Source organism: Mus pahari, chromosome 8 (assembly GCF_900095145.1).
Source record: "Mus pahari chromosome 8, PAHARI_EIJ_v1.1, whole genome shotgun sequence".
In the NCBI taxonomy this organism is placed as follows: Eukaryota; Metazoa; Chordata; class Mammalia; order Rodentia; family Muridae; genus Mus; species Mus pahari.
The window spans coordinates 8012282-8022685 of NC_034597.1; positions in this window are offsets into that span (position 1 = coordinate 8012282).

Below are 10404 nucleotides of genomic sequence, written 5' to 3' on the forward strand. Positions count from 1 at the left end.
ACAGCAGTATGGAAATGTAAGCTGAATAAACCCTTTCCTCCCCAACTTGCTTCTTGGTCATGATGTTTGTGCAGGAATAGAAACCCTGACTAAGACAGGCCCCTACAAGTAGACTCTCCTAGTTGGAGCCTGATCCTATATCCTCAGTCTGACTCAAACCAGATAAACCTGTTAGGACCAGAATGGTACCTGCCATATGACCCAGGTTTTCTGCTTTCTGGAGTTTCTGAGAACAAAGATTTTTCTAGGTCTGAGGCAGACAAACCCAACACCAGAGGGCTTCATTCCTGGGACCTTAGATGTTCAGACCGTAGACGTTTCCTCAAGGTAGGCCTTTCCTCAGGATAACTGTGGAGCTGGCACTGGTTCTTCAGTTCTCCGCTTCCCTTTCTTTACAAGCACACATACACTGATGGCCAAGCCATAGATGTCTCCATACTGCAGGATTCTCAGCCAACCAAATTGGCCACTGTCATTTAAATGCCTCTAACCAGAAGTCCCAAAATGAAGTATACTAAAAAGCTTCCCAATTCTGGGCTCCCTGCCATAGATGTATTGTGAATGCTTTTCCTAACTTGAGCTCATTAGATAATAGGATTAGCACAGCAAAAACAATACTTGTTTTCTCACAAAACCGTTTAATCTGCAGAATAATATATGTCCTCCTTGATGCATTCAATAGCAACCCCATTAGTTGAAACATATCTTGCTGAATCCCATATTCTCCAAACTACATTGTCTGTCTTGTCAGTGGTACATCCAGGCATCATGCTCCTGAAACAATTTTTCTCTTTATGTACATTAGAGCTATTCTTTCCACTTAGAATGTCCTGTGAAGAGTAGAAGACATAGTTCAGTGGTAGAGTGCTTGTCCAAAATGTGGAAAAATCCTGAGTTTGACTCCTACGACTACAAAGAAAGAAGAGGAAATGAAAAAGGAGAAGGAAAAAGAGAGGAAAGGAGAGAGAAATGGAGAGGATCCCCTTAAAATTATGTCAGTTTCTTGAGATACTGTCAAATGCAACAAAAAGCATTATAGTTCACAGTACTAACACCATTCTGTGCTTCTATATGGCTGTGTGTGTTTGTGTGTATGTTTGTGTATGTTCTTCTGAAAAGCACTGATGGTAATAGTTATTTGCCTTAATAATGTCCCTCACCCACATGGTCACACACATACAATGACCCAATGACATTAGAAATGATCAAGAGAAAACTTTCATATAGAATTTAGAATCAAATAAATTGTTAAAATGTTGCCTCATAAATTAGAATGTTTCTAGTTTTCCCCAGTTGGTAATGCATACTCCATACAATACTGAGTTTGATTTGGATAACAACAAAAACAAAAGCAGGATAGAGAGACACTAAACAGAGAATTGTTGCTGAAAAGGATCTAGCCTCCAGCTCCAAATGTATTGTGAGCTATTGCCCATCCTCAGATCCCAAGAAACCAGCACAGCAGTCTATATTGGCCACTCACCCAGTGATGTTTGATTTAGGTCAGTTTTTTAGTCCATTAAAACATTTATTCAAAACCTTGAAATTTCCCTACTTACTTCCTTGAAGTATTTTCTTGGGCTTGTTAAATAACTAGCAGAAGTCTTTGATGGATCTCATCAGATACACTAAACATCTAAAATTAGCAAATAGACCTTCTAAGTAAGTAAAGGATTATTAAAGCTATAGAGAGAAAATTCATGTGGAAATGTAAGAAATGTGCGGAATGAAAGACAGAGGTTCTGGGAAGACTTTCGACACTAGTAGGAAAAGGAGATGGAACATTGTCTTTCACTGAAGAAGGGAATTCCTATGACTGGTACAGACACTCCTTCATTTGCATATTTATTGAGATGACCTGTTTAATGGTGAGAGTAGGATGATGACTCTAAACATGCTGAAGTATCCCTTTGGTCTGTATGAAACTGCTCTCTTCATCTCTTCTGAGAGGTTTTGTTTGAAGTCTGTTAAGTCACTTCTTAGAACGGTGTGAAACATATTGTTTTCCTATTCTGTTTGTGTGGAATGAATCCTGAATTCTTGTTCTGTGGGTTTCATTTTAAATTCTTTGTCTGGGATTTAATATAATGTATCCATTGGAGTCATTACTATGAAACTTATCTTATGGAATGATAATTTTGTTTTGAATCTTTTATGTTTTTTACATTTCTACCTTGAGACATATGCATCTGGGGTATCTCATTTTTGGACTTTTCTCAATATTCATGTGTGTCTAGTTGTGGTAGAGTTGAGGTGCATAACTCAGGAATGAAACCTTCAATATAATTGGAACAATATAATGCTTGCATATTCCCACTCAACTCAAAGAAAGAAAAGCATGAAAGGGAAAGCACACTCAAGACATATTAGAAATTCATTTTTAAAAATCAAGTCTGGCATGGAACTGGCAGTCACCAGACAGATAGTGAGACTGCCTCACTTGGAAGCAACTTCCCAATAAGGTCCAGAGTCACTTACAACAATACTCATTTATGAAGGTGTAGTGGCAATTATTTTACTCACTCACAGCACTGGAAAACACACGCTAGATTCTCTGTAACCAGCCTTACTACTGGAAAGTGAGATTAAGTTTGTTGGATCAGAAAATAGTAAAGATAATTAAAATTTTGTTTTTGCAGATGGTGAGTAATTCAGTGTTGGACTTGATGCCTCTCTGTTCTCAGGTTCCTCTTTTGTGAGAACAGAAGGGATGAACCAGATCATCCCTGAAGGCCATTCGTGTTCTGTTTAGGAAAATACAGAATTGGCAAGGAACTATGAAGATCAAAGTACCAAACTGGCCAAGCATGGAACATATTTGTAATCTCCGTAATCAGGACTCCAAGGCAAGACAATCTTGACTTTGAGTTGAGTCTAGACTATATAAAAAGACCTTGCCTCAAAAAGAAACCTATCTTGGATTTCAGATACCTGCAAAGCTTTTGTTAGAAATTGAAGTTGTAGGATTTTATAATAGAAAAAAATACCTCACTTTCTTCAGGACAATCTCTGTCTCTTAGGCAGGATTTATGTTTTGATAAAACACCATGATCAAAAGTAATTTAGAGAGAAAGGGGGTTCATTATTATTCATTATTCAAACTCTCAGGTTGTACTCCATTATCGAGGGAAGTCAGAGTAGGAACTCAAGTTGGAGGTAGGAACTGAAGCAGAAGCCATGAAGGGGTGCTACTTTCTGGTTTGCTCCTCATAAGATATTCAATCTGCTTTCTTATACAACCAAGGACCACGTATCTAGGGGTGATGCAACCTACAGTAAGCTAAGCCCTTTAGCATCCATCATTAGTCAGCATACCCCACAGACATGCCTGCAGGCAAATCTTATGGAAGTATTTTTCTCAATTAAGATTCCATCTTCCTAGATATATCTAGGTTCGTGTCAAGTTGATCAAGTTGGAGAATTTCATTATAAAACATTAATTTATTAGTAATGCAAATAGAACAAAAATAGTAATTATAATATTTACATAAATTTTTATAAGAATTTGCTAATAACAATTTCATATATCATGCTCCGTTCCTCTGAAATTCTAGTTAACTTTGAGGAAGTTGTGAGGGAAAGAGCAGGCCTCCTTCTACCAGCTCAGGTGTAATGTGGAGTCTATAGAAAAATTCCTGCAGCCTACATGGAGCCCAAGGACACAGCAGTGAGAATGCCAGGACCTGTGATTACTTTTTGTGATGTGTTTTAGTTCACCATGTTAGTGATTCACTCACTAAAACTTAATTCTGCACTAAAGACCAGAATTTACAAAAATCCCACAAATTGGAGTTCCACTCCCCAACAGGACCTCTGTACTTCCTTGATAACACTCAGACAACAGGGTTCTCAAGCCACTTGCACTTCTCACCAGCTATAAATCAGGAGATTTCTATGAATTCCTCTCTGGGTCCATAATTTTCTAGTCCAGCTCTCAAAACTCAGGAAAGCACTGTACCTGCAATTATAGTTTTGTTACAAGGGACACAGATCAGGCCAGACACCACCCCCTAACCTCCAAAAAAAAAAAAAAAAAAGCAATTATTGTATTGTTGTAAGGATCAGAAAATTGCTGAAGAAAGACAACAGACTCCGATAGTATGCAAAATCAAAGAGCGTTTATTGTGCAGAAACAACCAGCATACGGGAGTCATTGTTTGAAATGATGACCCCAGATAAAGGCACACAGGCCTTCTTATAGAGAACTGGAGGAACTCTCTAGAAGGATTAGGTAAGTTCAAATTTCATTGGTGAGTGCTTGGGAGTCCCAGGTGATGGTCTACATTCCTGTCATGAGCAGCAATCAATCATCTGATGATATGGGGATGCCCAGGGCAGGTGGCCCATTCCGAGATAAGATATTTCCCCATGTTTGTGGTTATCCACAGGCTGTTCTTTGGGAGAGGGTTTTATAATCTTGTTCTGGATTTTATGGTCTGTTCCTAGAGCTGATGTCTGATGGCTTAGTTTCTGGGACTTGTGGGCTATTCCTGAAGCTGGTGCCGTATGGCCTTTTAGAAATCAGGCCTGGTCCTCAAAATGGAGAAAAATGGAGTCCTTAAATGTGAACAAATGAAGTTCATATTGTCCTTTCTTTGTGAAGTTCTCAATGCCAGAAAGCTCCAAAAGTTCAGAGCTGGGGTTAGATTTTAGCATGTAGGCCAGATTGAGCAAACCACTGACCATCTGATTGGGCTTAATCACTTAGAGACATGGTTTTGCCAGATCAGTCCTCCTTCCCTCAGGCTAGGATACACTGATGTGCGTTTAAATGGAAACTTTCCAATTTGTTGGTTCTTAAGAAGAAACTTGCTCCACTGTTTGGAGTTGAGTGTATATGTAGCTCAATGCAGTAGGTATCCTATGCTGCTAACAGGTTGCTGGGTGCCTTTGTTCAGAGTTGGAGGTGTACATAGTATATACAGGTAAGAGTCTCAGGCTGACAACATCATTACTAAAAGGGGGAGTGAATATAGCTCTAGTTAAGTGGAGTCCAAGGTGGCTAAGTTATTCCTTATTCTGGTCTGCTTTAACATCATAGAAGAGGGTACAGGAAGAATGAGATCCAGAGGCTGGGGAATGCTGTGAGACATTGTTTTCTGGACATGACAACTCCATTGCAGTATGGGTAGGAGAGACATTTACTAGGTCCAACCCCTATCTGAGGAGTTATTGTAGTCAGCAGGTGGCTGCTGAGTAATATAGAATCATTCTTCTTTGGAGGGCATAGGTTTCCCATGCTCCAAATCTGAAGCACTAATATACTCTGAATAATAAAAACAGAGAATAAGGGCATGAAGGTAGAGGGGATGTGTGTTAGAGGAGCCTAGGAGGGACTGGGAATAAACATGATCATAGTACTCTGTGTGCATATATGAAATCCTGTAAGAATAAATTTTAAAAGCATTGTTCAAGCAATCTTGCAGTGGAGACGTCCCTTAGGAGTTAAGAGTAACTGACACTCTTGCATAAGACTGTGGTTCAATTCTAAGTACCCACACAAAGCTGCACAACTTCTTGTGATCACAGCACCAGAAGATCTAACACATGCACAACTGCAAACACACAAATACAAATAAAATCATATTAACTTCTAATCCTCACTTTTCAGTCATTTATTTATGAGACAGAGATAAAGACAGAGTGGGAAAGGAAAAGTAATACAAGCAAAAAGGAAAAAGGTATGACTGAATGTGATATAAGTACCCAAGGTCACCCACCAGGAAAAGGAAAAAGAAGAAATAGAGTTCTAGTTCAAGTTTGTCTCCATGACTCACTCTTCCCACTTTTGGGGTTTGCCATGAAAGTCCTGGTAAAAACATTAGAGAGCATTAGAACAGCTTGACGATAACTACTACATACTGAGCGTTCTGGATAGGACACCAGTGCTGAGGCAGCAGCAGCCTGCTAGGAGCAGAAGGAAGGGTACCACAAAGCTTCTCTAGCTGCCTAGATCCACAAACAACGCTGCTGCCTTAAGGCTTGAGTGAACTCAGTGTTAGAGTACCTGACTAATGTGAATATAGCCATCTCAATTACTGCTTCTGTCTCTGCGGTGAGATACCCAGCCCAGAGGGAGAGGGCTCAGCAGTTAAAAGCACTGGCTGCTTTTCCACGGGACCCAGATTTAACTCCCAGGACATACATGGTGCCTGTAACTCAATTTCCAGTACTGTACAATGCACTCTTTAGGCTGCTGTAAGCACTAGTCATATGCATAGTACAGACCTACGTGCACGTAAACACTCAAACACATTTAAAGAAAAAAAGCCTAGCAGAAACAAGTTAAAGTTAAAAGAGTTTATTATAGCTCAGCATTAGAGTGTTGAGTTTATAGTCACTTGTCTCTGTGCACTTGAGTAGAGCAGACTGGTTGTAGAGGACCGCAGAAAAGGCATCTTCACCATGTGGTGGACACCAACTGAAACAGCAAGAAAAGAGAACACTGAGGACCTGGTACAGCCTCACAAAATGGCTCAGCCTGTGCCTTCCTCCCCAGCTGGAATCTAGACAACCTCCTAAAATGTCTTAGCCTGTGCCTACCTCTCCAGCTAGGACCTAGTATGAACCCCTAAAATGGCCCAGCCTGTGCCTGCCTCCCTAGCTACTTCCCAGACTCTCAGAACAGGGAAATGAGCTGCTGACCAAACATATAACACGTCTATGGTAGACAGCTTACATTCTAACTATAGTAACACCAAAATAAAAATAGTGGCCTGCGTCTCCTGCAAACTAACATTTCCAGGAGGGTAACTAGGCTCTAGTAAAATAAAACACATCCTAATCCAAAACCAAGAAGAAACATGAAATAAAAATTGATATATCATCTTAGAGAAAAAATTAAAATGTACACACAGGTTAAATAATGCTTTTTTAAAAATGCTAGATTTGTAGTTGGAGAACTGGTCAGGGATTAGGAGAACTTGTTGGCTGCTATTCCAGAAGACCAAACTTTCATTTCTAGCACCGACATGGGTCCACAGCCATCTGGAATTCCAATCCTCTTCTGGCCTCTGTGGGTACTGCATGCACGAAGGCAAAACATCCATACACAAAAATAAATAAATATAAGTACAATATAAAAACAGAAAACAACAACTAAGAAAAACGTTGGACCTTGCTAATTAAGGTCACAGTCTACTGTTGTCCCAATAGCTCTCTGAGCTCAGAGCAAAATGGGGAACCACCAGGATTTCACCTTTTCTCACTTGTCTGAGGAGTCTGAACCTCCACACTCTACTTGGAGAAAGTCATATAGTCCTTGGCAGACCTACAAATTCAACTTCCTCTTTCCCTATAAGAACCCTTACAGCAAGGACCTGGAGTTCCTGGAATGCATCTCCTTGCAAAGGAAGCATTTAAACTCCAGCCAATGATTTTCATTTACCCTGAAAACTCCTTCCAACTTTCCAAAGTCCATCTACATCCCTGATTCACCCCAAATAAAGTATATGCATACAGGCCTACCTAGAATAAAGCCATATACACGAGCTCAGATCATCTCAGAAAGCTGGTTCATTGAAGATCTTTGGAGGTCTTCCCCTAAAAAGATCTGTAACACTAAGACCCTCAGAGAAGGCCTTCTCCTCCCCAGACCCTGCGCCTCTCAGGCTGTCCCAATCCACCCCACCCCCACCACATTCCCTGCCCCGGCACTCCTATCCAGATCAGGATCCTGTAGAACAACACCCACTCCAGACTCCACTTCATCCTTCCAGCCCAACATGCAACAGCATCTGGACACCCTGAGAGAAAAGAAGTACAGGAGGAGGAGCTATAGCTGGACCTCAAAACACATACCACGACAAAGGATATGTGTTAAATAAATTTATGGAAAAAATATTAAGCCTTATGATCTGTCCACCTAACCATAGTGTTTGTTCTTTCCCCAGTCTTTCTCCTTTTTCCAATTGTAACCAAGTTTATAGAGAGTGTTACAGAATATGCAGGAAAGATACTAAATGTTATTTGATTTCTTTCTCTTTTTAGTTTTGTGATTGTTGAACCCAGGGCCTTGCAAATGCTGAAACGTGTTCTACCATTGAGCTACATTCTAGGCCAATGTTACACAATTTCTATTACATAATTAGTTTAAAAGTATGAAAAAATTCAAACGTGTCTATCTTTTGACACAATAGTCATACCTCTGGGCATGTATTCTAAAACAAAATTTGACCTAAGATATGAAAATTAATTTTATATGCAAATACCTATAAAACAGGAGTTATTCTTGCATAAAAATTTTTGTAATTATAAAAATGTTTGCTACAGTAGAATCTAAATACAATAAATAAGTTAGATGAGTAAATTGTAAGTTGCTTACATTTACAAGACTACATACATAAACCACAAGAAAGATTGTATGCATTCACACTAGGTCTACACCAGAACAGAAGCAGTGGCCTTATTGGGCTAACAGGGTCTGTCTTTGTGCTTATGAGTTGTTCTCGACTTTTCAGTGTCTATACCTAAATTGCACTATTATTGACAAACAGTTGCTTTCAAATTAACATGCACACATCAAGGGAAGGGGCTCTATCCCACCTTGTCTATGAGGTAGTTCAGTCAGACCAGAGATCATAAGAACCACAGAACAGTAAGGCTGGCTGGAGGCAAACCGCCATCTTCACAGTTTTACACAGCCGTCGTAAGTCCTCTTCCCCAACAAAACACAACATACAGTTCTAATAAGAATGACGAGCTTCCGAGGACAAGCCTGTCACAGTGCAACTAAGAAGGTATTAAGACTCTTCAAAGGCAGCAGCACAAACCATAAGGACAGCATGAAATGCACAATAAAGAGATGAAATATAAGGCAAACAAAGTGTCTTATTAAAAACACAGGAGTAAGGTTGGAAATGTCTAGGCACTCACCAAAACCCTTACTTCCTCTAGTAATAATTTTAATTTAAGGATGCCGACCTTGAGGTGGCTTGATTTTTCTCTCCTTATGGAGTTGTTTTTAATACACATGGGTACCTCTGAGGGCACTGATAATTGTCTGCTATGAAGAATGTAAATGATGAGAGGAAATGCATTACTAAAATGTTTAAAAGAAACAAAGCAAAATAGATGGCATGCTTAAAATTTAAATATGCATTTCCTATACACATAGCATAAATGGAGGCAGGCTTGAGCAAAACTTGCTCCTCTCTCCTCACTCATATCTGTGTCCCAACTACTTCTACCTCATGCCTGAGTAGTCAAAGGAGCCCTACCACTGAGCTGTACCCTCAAAGTACTTACCTCACCAAGAGCCATTACTGAGAAGCAGATACTTGTGGGATCGTACTCAGCTCCATCATTGACTGTCAGTTAACAGTTCAGAATTGATACAGTGGAGCAGGAACCACACCAGGGATATTTGAAGAGGGCATGCTGGAAGCAGAAGGTCACAAAGGCAGCTGTGGTTTGCCAGCTTTGAGTGTGTGCACAGACAATGAATACAGTCATCAAGTTCAAAGTAATCTATGTGCTTCAAAATTAAGGACACAAACACTTCATTTCACCCTGTTAAATTATATTTGACAGTAGGCCACTGGTTACCTCAGATAAGCTACTTCCTCTATTAGCCATAATAGTGGTGCTTCAGTCCCAGGCTTAGAGTCTCAGCAGTGAACAGCTTGCAATAGAATCCCACTGATAAGCCTTATTTCTCTGACCCCATAGGTTAAAAGCAGATCTTGCTGCTCATGAGTCATATTGCACAGGCCTACACCACTACCTGAGCAGAGCCTTTGTCACCATGGCTGCATGTCACAGGCAACTCAACAGTGTTCTACAGCAACAGACATTATCTCTGTTATAGACTGTAAGTTTGGGCTGGTCAAAGCTCATAGGTTGGAGTTCCACCTCTACCCCCCCACCCCCACCCCAGAATGATAGTAACAAGAGTTAGGGACTTTCAGGGAGAAATGCATGTAGATAAGGACTTGAGGATAAAGTTCTGCTGCAGAATAGTGCTCCATTAAGGAGAAAAGACCCTGGGGAGACAGCTCGGTGGGTAAAGCTTGCTCTGCCAGTATGAGAACCCAATTTTGAATCTCTAGTATCCATGTAAAAAGCTGGGTCTATGGCTTGCATCTGTCCAAGCCTATAATCCTAGAAACAACAAGATGGGAGGTGGAACCTGGATTGTGTGGCAAAGTTCCAGGTTTAATAAAAAGGTGAACCAAACCCATGGTTGTCCTTTGACTTCTTCATGCAAACATGTTTGCACACATATACACAAATACAGAGAGAGAGAGAGAGAGAGAGAGAGAGAGAGAGAGAGAGACAGAGACAGAGACAGAGAGACAGAGAGAGAGAGAGAGAGAGAGAGAGAGAGAAAGGAAGGAAGAAAGGAAGGAAGGAAGGAAAGAAGGAAGGAAGGAAGGAAGGAAGGAAGGAAGGAAGGAAGGAAGG